Source organism: Podarcis pityusensis, assembly GCF_964106645.2.
Source record: "Podarcis pityusensis genome assembly, chromosome: 6".
Lineage (NCBI taxonomy): Eukaryota > Metazoa > Chordata > Lepidosauria > Squamata > Lacertidae > Podarcis > Podarcis pityusensis.
The window spans coordinates 22,098,411-22,109,973 of record NC_138030.1 but is presented as its reverse complement, the minus strand read 5'-3'; positions in this window follow the sequence as shown (position 1 = coordinate 22,109,973).

Below are 11,563 nucleotides of genomic sequence, written 5' to 3'. Positions count from 1 at the left end.
CCTGATCGTGAATTCATCCTATTATACTGTAATATTTCTTTAAATAGTCTGAAAAAGACTCCCATTCTTCCATAAAACAGTCATCATTAAGTCCTCTTATTTTAGCTGTTTGCTGATTCAGCATAGTACATTTCAGTGGGGTTTACTTCTGAGTAATGTACAGCTTCTTTGGCATGAATGCACACTAGAAAATGTGACCCGCAGGGATCCATTTTGAAGGTAAGTTAGACAGACTTCAGTTTATTTGTGTGCAAATGATTTTGTAAACCTGCAGTGCTTAAATGTCCACAGTCTGTTTACAAGGGAGGAGGTTGGGGGGGGGGAACCAGACCAATGTGACCACAACTTGTGATCTCCTAGCAACTGTACCAAGCACAGTGGTCACCAGCTGCCACTGGCTAGGGGTCTCAAAAACTGGAAGTGGCCCAGGGCTGCTCTTGTCAGTCAGTAGCAAAGGGCAAGGCCCATACATTAGTAAACAGGATTCACTTCTGCCATTAGTGTAAATCAGAGCTGTAGGGCTTTGAGCCAGCCAGATGTTGTTATAACGCAATTTCCATCACCCCTGCTTATTGGTCATGCCTGCTGAGACTGCTTGGAATTGGAGTCCAACAACATCTGGAAAGCCACAGGCTCCCCACTCCAGTCTAAATTCTATACAAACCAATGAGCAGGTGCACTCACGTGACAGTTCACTGCTGGGCCTTTGTATCCACACAGAATTGTAGTAAAAGGGTCCAAAATGACAACCGTGTGCCTGTGCCAGGGCAATAATGACTTGATGGAGGTAACCCACAGTTCAGAGTCCCCAGACTCCATGACAGTAATAGGGTGGTGATCATTAACTGCAAATAATATGCATACGAAACTTCCCTGCAAGCAGTTGTTTTTTCTCCCAGATCTAAGGACAGGAGACTGCAATTGGCTGTGGAATTTGCATCTTTATGACCCCAAAGTCTTCACAACAGAAGAGGAGCAGGATAACTCGATGCAGAAACTTATACCGTAGTACATTGAGCAGTTTTACAGCACAGGGAAAGATTTCTCTCTCTGCCCCTGCAGTCCAGGTTCAGAAGCTGAAGATTATAATGGATTGATATACTTGTCCAGCAACTGGCATCAGGCCTCCATTTGTGTGCACTTCTCATTTAGTTTTGTGGCATCTTACTGAACAGTTTGTTACAATAAAACAATGGTTCTATAACTAGGTGGCAACTTTCTGATTGTGAGTTCTCATTGCATAAGCATGGCATATACTACAGCGAACTGAGAGATGGTCCGTCTTTGCTTCTAGGGAAATTTGTTCTTCCTTGATCAAGGATCACATACCAAAACAGTGGGAATGTTGCAAGGGCTGTGCATTTTAATGCTACTTCTCCAGGTATAATATGCTCTCAGACAGTCATGCCTTCTGCAGAGACAGCCGGTGCCTTAAATTGAGCAGAAGGAAACATGGATCAACGTATTTTCAGGGCTACTATCTTCAGCTATGTAAGATATTTCAGGTCCACTCATATAAAATGAATCATAGAATCATAGAATCATAGAGTTGGAAGAGACCACAAGGGCCATCGAGTCCAACCCCCTGCCAAGCAGGAAACACCATCAGAGCACTCCTGACATATGGTTGTCAAGCCTCTGCTTAAAGACCTCCAAAGAAGGGGACTCCACCACACTCCTTGGCAGCAAATTCCACTGTCAAACAGCTCTTACTGTCAGGAAGTTCTTCCTAATGTTTAGGTGGAATCTTCTTTCTTGTAGTTTGGATCCATTGCTCCGTGTCCGCTTCTCTGGAGCAGCAGAAAACAACCTTTCTCCCTCCTCTATGTGACATCCTTTTATATATTTGAACATGGCTATCATATCACCCCTTAACCTCCTCTTCTCCAGGCTAAACATGCCCAGCTCCCTTAGCCGTTCCTCATAAGGCATCGTTTCCAGGCCTTTGACCATTTTGGTTGCCCTCCTCTGGACACGTTCCAGTTTGTCAGTGTCCTTCTTGAACTGTGGTGCTCAGAACTGGACACAGTACTCCAGGTGAGGTCTGACCAGAGCAGAATACAGTGGCACTATTACTTCCCTTGATCTAGATGCTATACTCCTATTGATGCGGCCCAGAATTGCATTGGCTTTTTTAGCTGCCGCGTCACACTGTTGGCTAGAAAGCAGTGCCTTGTGGTCCATGGAGTTTCAAAGGTGACTCCTATTTAATGTAATTGATAGCATCATATGATAAACATGCCATCTGAAAACATTCTTAAATATTGATTTGCACAGGATGCTCCCTTTGGGTTAATGTGTATTTAAAACAGGTGTAATGCACATTCTGTCTGCTTGAGTCTGCACCATAACATCAGCATCTGATTAGTGTGAAATTACTACGCAGTTAGTTGCAAAAGACTGGAATGGAGCAAATGTACATTTTTAATTTTTTTTTGCTTCTGAAAAAGGACTATGTATCTAAGTGGTTAAGAGCGGTAGACTCGTACTCTGGTGAACCGGGTTCCTGTTCCCGTTCCTCCACATGCAGCTGCTGGGTGACCTTGGGCTAGTCACACTTCTCTGAAGTCTCTCAGCTCCACTCACCTCACAGAGTGTTTGTTGTGGGGGAGGAAGGGAAAGGAGAATGTTAGCCGCTTTGAGACTCCTTCGGGTAGTGATAAAGCAGGATATCAAATCCAAACTCTTCTTCTCTTCTTCTTCTACTGAAAATAAATGGGAAGTATATATGGTGTTTGCTCATGGTAGAATCACTGCAGCTCTAGGTTTCTTCCAGCAGATGGCACAGAAGCCTAGTTGGCTAGATAATTCTGTGCACCCTTTCGTCAACAACTTAACAAGGGTATTTGCATTCTGAAGCTGCCCAATCCTTGCAAAAGCTTCTCTACATATTTGAATTTACTGCTGCTATTAATCCCACTGGATTCTGCACATAGGAAGCCATCCCGCAAATTTGTACATGTGTGGAAATCGGGGGCCAAGAACAGCAAACCAGCAGTGTTCCTGAGATGTATCCCATAGTGATCAAGTCCAATGCCACTTTTTTCACAGATGCTATCGTTGAAAGCTAGGCAAGCAGAGACAGACTTATTTGGTCTCTTCCTAGAGATGCAGGGCTCAGCTGAAATCTACAGCAACCTACTCAACAGGAGGAGGCACCAGTGTTGTTGTTTTTTTATAATCCATATGATAAGGAAGGAAAGGAAGGATTATGTCTGGGTGTACTAGCATAAAACCTCTCAGTCAATGCCTGACATAGGAGCCAATTCCTAGGGGCTGAGGTCCCTTTGCCCCCTCTAAAATATTTGAGGGGGCTGCTCCTCCCAAAGTTGATGGGCATTGTAATTAAAATGGTGTGTGAGAGCCATGTCAGGTGATCAATTATGCAACACGGGGCTTACCTGGGGCCCCCAATATTTTATTCAAGTTGGCACCCCTGATGCCTGACCTTTGCTGTTAAAATAGTTTCTTGGGCAGCTCTGTTTCTAATGCCATAAATCCATTGTCCGGTCTTGATCCTGACTGGACCTACTTCAGTTGTGAGGTTGATTTCACAACAAGGCAAGAGGCCATAGTTGTATCTGTTATACCCTTGCCTCGGTCTCACGTGGTTCAGGCTCTGGTATGTGGATCTGACTGTGGATACTACATGGGGATTTGAGCTTCGGACTCCTCAGTCCTAGTCTGACATTCTAACCACTGCATCATGCTGCCTGTTCTTATGTTCTTTAATTACAGGTGACCTGTGAGCTGGGTCCCTAGTGACAAAAAGCAATTTTGCAGTCTCCTCCCCTTTTGCCATGGGACGCGGGTGGCGCTGTGGGTTAAACCACAGAGCCTAGGACTTGCCGATCAGAAAGTCGGCAGTTTGAATCCCCGCAACGGGGTGAGCTCCCATTGCTTGGTCCCTGCTCCTGCCAAACTAGCAGTTCGAAAGCATGTCAAAGTGCAAGTAGATAAATAGGTACCACTCCAGCGGGAAGGTAAACAGCATTTCCGTGCGCTGCTCTGGTTCGCCAGAAGCGGCTTAGTCATGCTGGCCACATGACTGTATGCTAACTCCCTTGGCCAATAAAGTGAAATGAGTGCCGCAACCCTAGAGTTAGTCACGAGTGGACCTAATGGTCAGGGGTCCCTTTACCTTTACCCTTTACCCCTTTTGCCAGCTTTTGAAAGGATGTACTCATTCATCATTCACAATGAACCAGTCTGGGATTCCAAACTGAGACCATATTGTCTCTTTTATTCTAGGGCTGGGTGATATGCTGCATGCAAATGATTAGGAAAGAAAACTATGTGCTTTGCAAATTTTGCTTGTGGTCTGATACCCTCCCCACCATGATGCCTTATCATGTTAACCAACAGCCTGCATGGATAACTTATTGAAGGAAGGGAATGTGGGAGCATTTCCTACTGACAAGGGCCCTGAAGACTCAGCTCTGCTATCTGCTCAATATTATATGATCTGTCAAACTAAATTATTCAGAGCAGAGCCTGTAGACCCAAGTTGCATCTTAAAGCTATTAAGACGTAATGAGATTTGGAGGACAGGTGCTCAATTTGGTCCCAAATAAGAGCCACTCAGCCTTTCAGAGTCAAGTATAGTGAATTGCATAGAAGCCAGGAGAGAAGAGCTTTATCTTGGCTCCTCTGACAGCCTGGGCTCCTCGGCAAGGAGGACTGCCAAGTGAAGATGGAGAGGGGGAAAGATTTAATTCATTTCCAAATAAGTCTTCACAAGCTGCTTTGGGGGGGGGGGGGCTTCCTCTGGTCCAACAGATGCTGCAAAACCAAAAAAAGGAAAAAAAGAACATGATCAATTATGCTTGCCACAGTTATTAATGCGGCCCCCAAACCACCCCGAAACAGCTTGCAGCCTGACACTGATATAATTACACATGAAAGTCTTCACTTTCCCCCTTGCACAAATACCAGCCTATTATCAGGTGCTCGCCAAAATACAGGCAAAACAAGTCTATTGTGGTCGCCAGAAGGTCCTATTGGTACAGATGGAAATGAGGTAAAAAGAAGAGAAAGAAAGCAGCTAATGATCTCCGATTGGAAATTAGTTTCAAGGTGCCAGGAGCCACATAAAAAGGATAGCTCAGAACATAATAGGAGAATGGGTCTGTCCGAAAAGGATGGATGAATGGGTGTGTTTGAACTTTGGCTAGACAGGAACAGTCAGCAGTAGCTGATCCCATCTTGCCGGTTATTGCACAGGGCAAACTCATTTATCCAGGCTGCAGGCAGAAGTTAGGCTAACATTTAGGAAGGTTGTGCTGGCACTGGTTTACAGAAACATGCAGGAATTGTCTCGCCAGGTATAAGAATACAGGCGTACCTTGGAAGTTGAACGGAATCTGTTCAGGAAGTCCGTTCAACTTCCAAAACCAAATCGCAGCTTCTCATTGGCTGCAGGAAGCTCCTGTAGCCAATCAGAAGCCCTGGAAGCCCCGTTGGACATTCAGGTTCCAAAAGAACTTTCACAACAGAACAGGAGGTGGAAGGGGCCATCCAGAACATGCAGTTGGGCAAATCTCCAGAGCCAGATGGCTTAACCTCAAAATATTATAGGTCCTTGAAGGATTGGATAATTCAACCACTAAAGGAGGTTTGTAATGAAATTTTGGAGGGGGAAAAAGCGCCAGAGTCGTGGAAGGAAGCTTATATTACACTAATAGCGAAAAATGAGTCTGAAAAGACACAACTTAAGAACTACCGCCCCATATCCCTGCTTAATGTGGATTATAAAATCTTTGCAGATATTTTGGCTAAAAGGTTAAAAAAGTACTAGTGGAGGAGATACATAAAGACCAAGCTGGCTTTCTCCCAGGTAGACACTTGTCCGACAACACGAGGAATATAATCAACATTTTGGAGATGTTGCAAGTGAATATTAATACTAAAGCTGTTTTAATTTTTGTAGATGTGGAGAAAGCCTTTGATAATATTTCTTGGAGTTTCATGAAGAAAAATCTTCAGGGGATGGGGGTTCGTCAAGGGTTTGAAAATGGTATAAGTGCAATTTACTCAGAACAAAAGGCTAAACTAATAGTTAACAATGTGGTGACAGAGGAATTTAAGATAGAGAAAGGGACACGACAAGGCTGCCCAATTTCCCCATTGCTTTTTATTTCGGTCCTGGAGGTTCTGCTAAATATGATCAGAAGGGACCGTCTGATTAAAGGTATACAGGTCGGAGCCAAACAGTACAAATTGAAAGCTTTTGCAGATGATTTAGTATTGACGTTACAGGAGCCAGAATCTAGTACTGAAAGAGTATTAGAATTGATTCAGGAATTTGGTCATGTGGCAGGATTTAAGTTGAACAAGTTAAAAACTAAGGTGCTTGAGAAAAATTTAACACCGATTGAGAAAGAGAGGTTTCAGAAGGAGACAGGTTTAACATTGGTTAAGAAAGTAAAATACCTGGGGGTTAATATGACCGCTAAGAACTTAAACCTATTTAAAGACAATTATGAGAAATGTTGGTCAGAAGTGAAAAAGGATCTAGAGATATGGTCAAACTTGAAGCTTTCCTTGTTAGGTCGAATTGCTGTTATAAAGATGAATGTATTGCCAGGAATGTTATTTTTGTTTCAATCATTGCAAATCTTGGACAAAATGGACTGTTTCAAGAAGTGGCAGAGAGACATTTCTAGATTTGTCTGGCAGGGCAAGAAGCCCAGAATAAAATTTAAAATATTAACTGATGCAAAGGACAGAGGTGGATTTGCCCTGCCAGACCTTAAACTTTATTATGAATCAGCAGCATTCTGCTGGTTGAAAGAATGGCTGCTTCTTGAGAACACAGACATTTTGGATTTAGAAGGTTTCAATAATGTTTTTGGGTGGCATGCATATTTGTGGTATGACAAGGTTAAAGCACATAAAGCATTTAAAAACCATATTGTTAGGAAAGCATTGTTAAATGTCTGGATAAGATATAAGGACTTACTTGAAAACAAAACCCCAAGGTGGTTGTCACCGATGGAAGCAAAGGCTCAGAAAAAGCTCAATATGGAGGCCAAATGGCCGAAATATTGGGAAATTTTGGAACAAGGAGGAGACAAATTGAAATTGCAGAGTTTTGAGAAATTAAAAGACAAAGTGCGAGACTGGCTTCATTATTATCAGATAATGGAGGCATACAATTTAGACAAGAAAATTGGCTTCCAGGTGGAAAAATCAAAATTAGAAACAGAACTGTTAGAACCCAAAACTAAGATTTTGTCAAAGATGTATAACTTGCTGTTGAAATGGAATACTCAGGATGAAACGGTGAAATCTGCTATGATTAAATGGGCACAAGATGTTGGACATAACATTATGTTTGCTGACTGGGAACAGTTGTGGACTACAGGTATGAAATTTACGGCATGTAATGCCCTAAGAGAGAATATTATGAAAATGATATACAGGTGGTACATGACACCAGTCAAGCTTGCAAAAATCTATCATTTGCCCGATAATAAATGTTGGAAATGTAAAGAAAACGAAGGTACATTCTTTCACCTTTGGTGGACGTGCCCAAAGATTAAGGCTTTCTGGGAGATGATCTATAATGAAATGAAAAAGGTATTTAAATATACCTTTCTAAAGAAACCAGAGGCCTTCCTGCTGGGCATAGTCGGCCAATTGGTGCCAAAGAAGGATAGAACTTTCTTTATGTATGCCACAACAGCAGCAAGAATACTTATTGCAAAGTATTGGAAGACACAAGATCTACCCACCTTGGAAGAATGGCAGATGAAGGTGATGGACTATATGGAACTGGCAGAAATGACTGGCAGAATCCGAGACCAGGGAGAAGAGTCGGTGGAAGAAGATTGGAAAAAGTTTAAAGACTATTTACAGAAATACTGTAAAATTAATGAATGTGAGAATGATGTTGGATAGAAACTAAGTGGTTTTTAGCTGAAATGTTATAAGGGAATATGAAAAAATGGACTATTAATAGGCAAAAATCTAATGTTACAATACTTTAAGATTGAAGACTAGGATAAACAAAGAGGGGAGGGATTTGCTGAACTAACAAACTGAATTGGAATACAGAAAAAGGAGGCGTGAGGAGGTCCGGGAAATAAGCAAATGAAAGATAAGGGATTGAAAGACTAAATTGTTTTTAACTACTTTTGTTTTGTATTTTTCTTTTTTCTTTTTCTATTTTGTAATATTTTGAAAATCCTAATAAATATCTTTTTTAAAAAAACCAAAACAAAAGAACTTTCACAAACCGGAACAATCACTTCCGGGTTTGCGACGTTTGGGAGCCAAAATGTCTGAGTTCCAGGGCGTTCGACGACCAAGGTATGACTGTACAAGAACCCAGATGGATCAGACCAAAACCCATCCTTTTAGCCCAGTATCCTGTTTCCACAGTAGGTGACCAAGATGCCTGTTGTAAATCCACAGGCAAAACATGAGCATGCTAGCATTCTCCCATCTGCCATGCTTTGAACAATTCTGCTTACATAAGGCAAAATGAATCAGAACGATGTACAGTGGTACCTCGGGTTAAGTACTTAATTCATTCCAGAGGTCTGTTCTTAACCTGAAACTGTTCTTAACCTGAAGCACCACTTTAGCTAATGGGGCCTCCTGCTGCCGCTGCGCCGCTGAAGCACAATTTCTGTTCTCATCCTGAAGCAAAGTTCTTAACCTGAAGCACTATTTCTGGGTTAGTGGAGTCTGTAACCTGAAGCGTATGTAACCTGAGGTACCACTGTATTCCTATGATCACTGCATTCTTGGAATAGTAAAATTCAATTTAGCATTAAGTGGGGTATATACACAAGCAGAATGAAGCCCACTTGCCAACAGGACTGTTCTCCCTCTCCTGCTCCTGTGCAGCTCCATAATATGTTCTGGGGGTTCCCCAACCCTTCAGAGTATATTTAGGGCGTAAGTGCAGGGGGAGGAGTTAAGTGGAAAGTCCCATTTTGCAAGTGGACCTCATTCCTCAACATTGCAAATGGACCTCATTGCACAATAACTTAGTTGCATCCCATCCTTCGTCTTTTCCTTGGGCGAAGCCACCAGCATTCTTGGAATACAGTGGTACCTCGGGTTACATATGCTTCAGGTTACATAGGCTTCAGGTTACAGACTCTGCTAACCCAGAAATATTACCTCAGGTTAAGAACTTTGCTTCAGGATGAGAACAGAAATTGTGCTCCGACGGTGCGGCAGCAGCAGGAGGCCCCATTAGCTAAAATGGTGCTTCAGGTTAAGAACAATTAAGGATAGAGGTGGATTTGCCCTGCCAGACCTTAAACTTTACTATGAATCAGCAGCTTTCTGCTGGTTGAAAGAATGGCTGCTTCTTGAAAACACTGACATTTTGGATTTAGAAGGTTTTAACAACGTATTTGGGTGGCATGCATATCTGTGGTATGACAAGGTCAAAGCACATAAAGCATTTAAAAACCATATTGTCAGGAAAGCACTGTTTAATATTTGGATAAGATACAAGGATTTATTGGAAAACAAAACTCCAAGGTGGCTGTCACCAATCGAAGTGAAAGCCTTGAAAAAGCTCAATATGGAGGTCAAATGGCCAAAATATTGGGAAATTTTGGAACAAGATGGAGACAGATTAAAATTGCAGAGTTTTGAAAAACTAAAAAACAAAGTGCGAGACTGGCTTCATTATTATCAGATAATGGAGGCATACAATTTGGATAAGAAAATTGGCTTTCAGGTGGAAAAATCAAAATTAGAAACAGAACTGTTAGAACCCAAAACTAAGAATTTGTCAAGAATGTATAACTTGCTGCTGAAATGGAATACTCAGGATGAAATGGTGAAATCTGCTATTATTAAATGGGCACAAGATGTTGGACATAACATCATGTTCGCTGACTGGGAGCAGTTATGGACCACAGGTATGAAGTTTACGGCATGTAATGCCCTAAGAGAGAATATTATGAAAATGATATACAGGTGGTACATAACCCCAGTTAAGCTTGCAAAAATCTATCATTTGCCTGATAATAAATGTTGGAAATGTAAAGAAACTGAAGGTACATTTTTTCACCTTTGGTGGACGTGCCCAAAGATTAAGGCTTTCTGGGAGATGATATATAATGAATTAAAAAAGGTATTTAAATATACCTTCTTGAAGAAACCAGAGGCCTTTCTCTTGGGCATAGTCGGCCAACCGGTGTTAAAAAAGGATAGAACTTTCTTCATGTATGCTACAACAGCAGCAAGAATACTCATCGCAAAGTATTGGAAGACACAAGAGCTACCCACACTGGAGGAATGGCAGATGAAAATGATGGACTACATGGAATTGGCGGAAATGACTGGCAGAATCCGTGACCAGGGAGAAGAGTTGGTGGAAGAAGATTGGAAGAAATTCAAAGATTATTTACAGAAATATTGCAAAATTAATGAATGTTAGAGTGATGTTGGATTGAAATTAAGTGGCTTCTAGCTGTACAGGCTTTAAAGTTATAAATATATCAAGATTAAGGATTAGGATTAAAAAGGTTAAAAGAATGGAAAAATTGGTTTTTAATAGGTAAAAATTTAATGTTATATTATATTAAGATTAAGGATTGGGATTAAAGAGGAGGGAAAGGAATTGCTGGACTAACAAACTGAATTGGAATACAAAAGAGGGAGGTATGAGGAGGTCCGGGAAACAAGTAAATGTAAAAGTAGTGATGAAAAGAGGGAATTGTTTTTAACTGTTTTTTCTTTTTTCCTTTTGTATTTTGCATTGTGTATTTTTCTTTTTATTCCTGAATTTTTCTTTTTTTGTTGATGTGATTCTTTCTTTGTGAAACTTTAATAAATATCATTAAAAAAAAAAAAAGAACAATTTCAGATTAAGAACGGACCTTTGGAACGAATTAAGTACTTAACCCAAGGTACCACTGTATTTTAATCCTTTCAGTATGAATCAGCCTGCGCAGTTGTGATTTGCCTGTGATTTGCATGCATCCACAAACAAGAAGCACACAATAGTTCACATGTTTGCCCTTGTACATAACGCTAGTCCTACTCAGAGTAGACCCATTGAAGTTAATGGACATGACTAACTTTGGCTACTCTGAGCAGGACTGGCATTGAATATAACCCTATGTCTGTACTGCTCCAGGAGCTATCCCAAGTGCTGAATTCTCACACTCTCTTAACTCCGGTATAAATTCATCTCAGAACTAAAACATGAAGTGCAGGCTGTGTCAGCTGCCCATGGTACATCCCATGACAGACACCATGCAAAAATGAACTGGTGATACAAATACACACTTAATTTTATTCAGCTAGAATGTGGAGTATTTAAATGCTGATCACTTAAAAGAAAAGGCCAGGCTGAGCCTCTGTATTCTAACTGGGTCAGTAAAGCTCTGCACTAGAAACAGTTTCAGGCAGAAGACCAGAAATAAAAATAATTGCAGGAAAATGCTGGCTATCTTTGGCAGCACAGACCCAGGACCCTTTAATGCTATTTTTACTTGTGTAATAAATTGGCTTCGGTTTCTTTTTGTTTTGCACACTCGGCATATCCTTTCTTTTGTCATGGGGCACTGTATTTTCCTAGCACTCC